The 6,846-nt window shown below is 40.8% G+C and overlaps 1 non-coding gene across 1 annotated transcript; it reads left to right on the top strand.

Annotated features, from left to right (window-relative positions):
- Positions 1-1,176: 1,176 nt before the first annotated feature.
- LOC115072355 lies at positions 1,177-1,310 on the top strand. Its single transcript, XR_003851399.1, has one exon. It is a non-coding gene; the product is annotated as a small nucleolar RNA SNORA4 (small nucleolar RNA).
- The last annotated feature ends 5,536 nt before the right edge of the window (positions 1,311-6,846 follow it).

Below are 6,846 nucleotides of genomic sequence, written 5' to 3'. Positions count from 1 at the left end.
ACAACATCAAAAGCAAATATAGGCTCACAGGAGCACAATATAGAACACTTCTAGGGAAAGAATATGGACATGGCCGGTAACATAGGATATATTCACTGGAGCCCTGGTCGTTTCTCTCCTTTTCCCTTTGCTAAGTTTCTGTCTCACGGACAATAATCTGCTCTATTTCACCTTCTGCCTGAGGGCTTGCTTTAACAGGCAGCAATGAACTACCTCCAGCTGTCACTCCCACACCCACAGGCAGAACACCTCAGACAGCAGAAATGCCTCAAGACCCCATTTGGTAGTAACTGCAACTTCAGAACAACAGACTCAAATAAAGTGCCAAAACGTGAGCTTCTCCATTCCTGTTTTCATGAGATGTTCTCTGCAGTCAAGAATGGAAGTTTCTGCTGTAGTCATAGGAATGTGGGCTTCACTGACCTACTTGAGCCAATCCAGACCGAGCAGGAACTGTTACATCTTTTAGGATGAAGACTTCTAATTCAAATGTCAGTTAGAAACCTTGTGGGTGATGCTCCAGCCTCACTTTGTTTTTAAGTGGTAAGTTTACTTAGAACAGCACTGGTTTCTACTTTATTTAGAATACTCTGTGGCAAACACACCAATGAAGCTATGTCTTCTAACTCACCCCGGGAACCTAATTGGAATCCTGGGCTGAGAATGTTTTGGGAAACTGCCTCACAGGCTTTTTCATGTATGTAAATCATTTGGTGCCCATGTCACCCTGCAAGGAATTGTAATTCTGTGTTGTTGATTTGAAGCCCATGGTTTGACTTCCTTCACAAGTTCCTGTTACTAGCGTTGTTTCTCCCCCTAGATTCATTGTCAGGAGCATGAGGATGGACAAAGCAAGGTCAGAACACAAGGTCTACCTCAACACAAGTGCAAATAAATACAGTGGATACTCATTGAAGATTAAAAATCACAATACTGGGGCTGGAGAGATGACTAAGCAGTTTAGAGGATTAGCTGTTCTTATGGAAGACTCGGGTTCAAATTCCAGCACTCATATGGTGGCTAACAACCATTTGTATCTCAAGTTCTGGGAATCCAATGCCCTCTGCAGGCATCACATAACACGGATGCACTTACATTCAAGCAGGCAATACATACACACATGTAAAATAAAAATGATTCATAAAATATTATCAAAAGTAAAAACATCACAATACTGTACTAAAAGCTAATTTGGGGAAAAGTTTTTAATAACCTTTTCCAACTTGGGCTATTAGCACAGTGGCTAAGACCATATTCCACAATGGCCTATACCACTTAGTATGGGTCACTACTATCTTGTGGCCTAAACTAATTGAAAAATGAAAAAAGAAATCCACAATACTCAGCCATAATATTTTTTGATGTCACTTTGAAGTTTATAAAAAGTGAGACATTGCTGGTATCTCAGTAAGCATGTTTGTAATAATAATTCATATGACATCATCCTGAGTTTATTGAGAATGTTCTCCATGTTCTCACAATGCAAAGGTTCTGTCACAGGGAAACTTGCACAGAGTCAGCACTATGCTGACAGGTAGGCCCTGAAATTCCTATAATCACTGTGAGAATTCAGGTCTTAACATCCATTTCTGTATTTCTTCTTTTGGCTTATCTATATTGATTTAAAATCAATTGCCTGGGCTGGAGAGATGCCACAGTGGTTGAGAGCACTGACTGCTCTTGCAGAGGACCAGGGTTTGATTCCCAGCACCCACATGGCAGCTATGAACCATCCTTAACACCAGTTCCAGGGGAATCCGATGTCCTCTTCTGACCTCCATATCACTGCACAACATGGGTGCACTCACATACATGCAGGCAATACACTCATACACATAAAATAAAAAGAATAAATAAAATATTTAAAAACACAAATAGAATCAATTGCCATGTTAGAGCTAAGTTTGTGGCTATGAGGACACAGAAAAGAAGGGTACAGATGTAGCTCAGAAGGAGGAACACAGGTAGCTTTGGTTTTTACAATGTCTGTAACATTTTACATGGTACACTATGATGAGTTTTCTCATATCTTGCTTTTTGATCAAATTAGGGCAAAGGGCAGACATGCACATACTGGGTGTGGTGGTGAGATGAGTGTGTATACTGAAAAATTTAAGCTATGAGTGTTGTACATGGGTTGTTCTCAGATTTCATACCCACTTCCCCAGGTTGATGTTGGGATTTTGTGTGGTTTGAGGTGACATGGGAATTGGCCATGCTGTTGGCATTGCTGTGACATCATATGAGTATACAACCAACTGTCTAGAAAACTGTATTTCCTTGTGGTCATCCATCGTCTCTGGCTCTTACAATATTTTTTCCTCCTTGTTCACAATTATCTGTGCAACTTGGGGGGGTGAGTAGTATAATATATAAATAGAAAAGCACTCTTTCTTAAGATACTACATGCATACATGACATGCTCCCTATAGAACAAACAAGGAGAAATCAAGTTGGTGCTGACTTCAGAGCCTGATCACTACTAGCTAGCTTTCTTAGTGCTGGAAGGTACTATGCATGCCACCAGAAGGAAAAACAAATCATCAACATTACCCAGCAGAAAATACTGGAACTGTCACAAGTGGTCAGGCAAGACATGCCCACTAGTGTAAAATGAGATGAGTATTATGGCAGTAAACACCCACTCACTAATTCAACTGAAGGTCCACTTCAATGAGGGGAGCCCATACCTGACTTTGATATCAGGCTTAGGAATCTGAGGCTAGACAGGTCACAGGGCCTAGTGGGGGAGCCTAGTACTAGTTTTCTACTAAATAGTTATAATATTAAACTGACTCCAAATGACTTAGTGTTAGATTAAATTGTTGGTCAACTCTCAGCAGAGAAGATTCTTTATGCAGCAGGAGGTGATTAACACAGAAGCCTAAAACTGGCCAATGTCCAAAAAATAAAGCTAAGCTAAATAAGCTGATACATATTATAGAAATTAAAGATGAATTCTTAACATCAATATTGACAATGCAAAAATATGAAGAATTGAAATGCTTATCAATGTCAAATGTAGATTAATAAATATAAAGAAGTTAGTCAGATTTACCTGGCATTACTCAGTGATTCCTCCATGACAAGCAGCACATGAGATCTCATGTGTGCCTTTCCTGTCCATCACATTTCACCCTGGAGCCTAAGGATCATGTACTGCAGATATCTTTATGAACCACAAACCTTTCTTTCTTAGTATGCCACAAAACCTCTAAGAAAAGACAAGGACTGTCAAAGAAGTTGCCCTTCTGACATCTTGGAGATTGCCCAGACACCCTGCAAGACAGAACACGAAGACCGACTCTCAACAGTCAGGACTGCCAGGCTCAGTGGTACATGCTTTTCATGCCCGCACCCAGGAGGCAGAAGCAGATGGATATCTGTGAGATGGAGGCCAGTCTGGTCTACAAGTGGGATCCATGCTGGCTGGGGCTATGGGAGACCTTTTCTAAAGAATAATAATAAAAATAAGACACAGTCAAGACAGTGCACATTGTTTGAGGAGAAAGCACACATAGCAAAGGAAATTTGAAACAGTGTCAATAAAGTAGTAGAATTCTCACATTAGGAATTTCTATAGATAATGTTTCCAAACGGCTGCTGCCTGCTGAAGGGTCCAAAAGATGTAGAGACGACACTTTCTTCTCTCATATTTCTTCTTTGCTTTTATTCATTTCACAAATTGTGTTTAATACTCCTCCAAGGTTAAAGAAGCAGAGTAGGGACATTTAACTGAGTTTAATGTTATTATACTTGGATGACATTAACGAGGGCATGGTCTGCCCCAAGCTTTTGGAATATGAATAGATCTTTCTATATGTTTATAAATGTCTGGTGAGAGGACAGATGATTGCTTAGGGGAATCTGGCTAAAAATACCTGAGTGTCCTGGCACGGGGATGGAGTCTAAGGGAAGGACACTCAGCCAAGCCAGGAATGACAGAGAGGGAGGAGGTTGCAGAGTAAAAGCACAGTGCTCTTCAGTGTCTCACACTGTGAAGGGCTTGAGCCCATCAAGGATTTCTCATAGTATTACTCAGAGAGTGAATTTTGAAAATAAACAACCATGTCTCTTTAAAAAACTACATATCTTGAATATATTGTGGTGATAGCACAATATATTGTGGGAAGTAGTAATCAGATATGTGTTCATCATTTGAAAAATAATGAAAGGCATTTGCATGATGATGAAAGAAGGTACAGAAACATGGAAAGTTTCTCACCTGGGTAAGGATGCAATGTGGCAGGATGCAATATGGCTCTAGTTTCTAGGAAGACCCTGGAGATATTGGTGCTATGGATGAGTTGGACCTGATTCTTCTGCCTGGACAGGATGTAAACCATGGAGCTGCTGGCTCAGAGCATGAGGCTCCCATACAAGTCATCAGTGATGGGGAACAAAGTTCTCTTACTGAACAGCAGAATTTTGGATTTGGTGGAGCAGAAAAGGACTCATAACCAATTTCCCTTAAAGGGTCTTTAAAATGCTCATGTGGAAGAAGCTGCTGTAAGACCCCATGCCCCCCCCAACTCAACCTGATAAGACACCACCAAAGATTCCTGAGAAGTTCACAAGGAAGTCTCCAAGCTAAAACTGTCATTTTGCTCTGGCACATTTCTCAAGAGAATAAGCACAAAATTGCCCAAGTCATGTGACTGATAATATAAGCAATGGATTTGGGACATCCAATGGGACATCAATAGCAGCACAATAACCACACTCCACTCCTATATGTACATGAGACTCACAAAATCTTGCTTGGACCCACACCTGGATAGCACATCAGAGAACCCAAACACAGCTGAAGACCTGCAGATCCCATGAAACTTCAAATGCAATGCTGTGTGAAATATCATAAAGGTGGATGAGGCAATCTATAAATTAATGGATGGTAGTTTGGCAGAAGTGTGTGTAGGAAAGGGAAATCCAGAACTAGAATAGATACCGATTTCAACAATGATAGTGGAGTGCACTTTCTATAAAGGAACTCCAATGTAGACACCAGTAACAACGTTGTGGTCTGGTCTCAGTAGAGAATGGTCCAAATTCAGGCACTGAATGATGGACTTTGGCTATGTATGGTTTAGCATAAAGTTACAGCTGTTGCCACATCAGTCTTGATATACAGAAAACCATGTTGATGACCTTATGCATAAATTCTATATCTGCCACTACTGCCCGTTTGTTCATGGAGCCTTTGGAAGTTAAATGGATGGAGAGGGGATGAGGTTGATTATTAAGAAAATGGTAGTTCTGCCAGGTGTGGTGATGCATGCCTCTACTCTCAGCATGCAGGAGGCAGAAGCAGGTGGATCTTTATGAGTTCCAGGCCAACCTGGTCTAAATCAGAAGTTCCAGACCAACTGGGGCTACAGGGAGACCCTGTCTCAAGAAGACCAAAAAACAAAAAACAAACAACAAAAAAAAGAATGAAAATAATAGCTCTATTTACTTGTTTAATGAAACCTCACTCTGCTGAGGTCACTTTTTGATGAGCATATACATGGAACACAATTATCGTCACATCTTTTGTCCAGTTACAGTGATCTATCCACTTGTCTTTACACCAAATAACTTTCTACCCAATTTTCCAGGTATGCTTCTTCAAAGTCTCTGAATGTGCAGCCAAACCACTGGCTTAGCTCATGATTCAGTAAATAATCACACTTCTGTGCATTTCTCTTTCCAAGAGAAATGCATGACCATGAACACTGCTTGAAATATGATCACTGTGAAGATTTAACCACTCTTATTCAGAAATGTGACAGAAACATACTAAAAAGATTCACCTCTCCACTTGTGGGTCATGCCTCCATAGCACGTAAAATCATCAGTGATGTAGGTACTAATAGTTTCTCAATTAACAGACAAAAGGAAACAGGTAGTGAGATCATAGGTGCATTCCTGAGGAGGAGTGTATTTTAGGAGTTATAGCATCTATAGGGAATTTGCTCATTTCTTCATGTAACTTAATATAACTTCAGAAATTGCTTGTCCCTGATCATAAGTACCATTTCCTTTGGATGATAGACCACTAAGGTGTGTGTCCAAATTTATGACTTATTCAGCTAGATAACACACAGATCATGATAAGTGCTCAGAGTACAAGGTGGTGTGTTGATATCTCTTCAAGAATACAGTAGGCACAATAGGGAGTGTATTAGCTACTTTTCTGCTGCTGTGATAAAACACCATGACTAAGGGAATTTACAGGAGGAAGAGTTCATTAGAGGTTATGGTTTAAATTTCTGGAGGAATTAGGGTCTGTCATGGATGGGGGGGCATGGTGAAGTGGCTCTGGTGAGCAGGGACAGAAAGCTAAGTGCTTACATCTTCAAGCAGGTACAGAAAGCAGAATGTGACTGGAAATTCGGCAAGGGTTAAGAACTTTATAAGCCTTCCCCAGTGACTTGCTTCCTATAGTGTAGGAAACCAGGATGCCAGGCCCTAGGGTGAGGTGAGCCTAAAACTTATAGGTCCAGGCTGCATTCTCTGCTAAAAGGGAGGGGCACTGAAAACAGTGACTCTGATAATCCCTGCCTTGCAGAACACTGTTGGGCTGGCAGGAGGAGGCAGCCTGATCATAAAAGTGCACATTCCCTGCTCTGTGGGAAAGCGTCTTGATCAACAACCCTTAGCTCATCTCCTTGTCCTAAACAAATAACTCAGCTAAAAGAATAGGCCAGGTTAAAGGTTTACTCCTGAGCTAAAAGCTAAAAGTTCACCATGCTTTTAGTTTTAAGAAAGAAAACATTGTGGCCAATAAATTACTGGATGGGCATTGATAACCTTGAGTAAAAGTTTAAGAATCCTGGCACCAACTAACAGACTAAATGGCCTGTT

This window comes from Nannospalax galili, unplaced genomic scaffold, assembly GCF_000622305.1.
Source record: "Nannospalax galili isolate Female #2095 unplaced genomic scaffold, S.galili_v1.0 scaffold1442, whole genome shotgun sequence".
In the NCBI taxonomy this organism is placed as follows: Eukaryota; Metazoa; Chordata; class Mammalia; order Rodentia; family Spalacidae; genus Nannospalax; species Nannospalax galili.
This window is presented reverse-complemented; position numbering and strand designations above follow the sequence as displayed.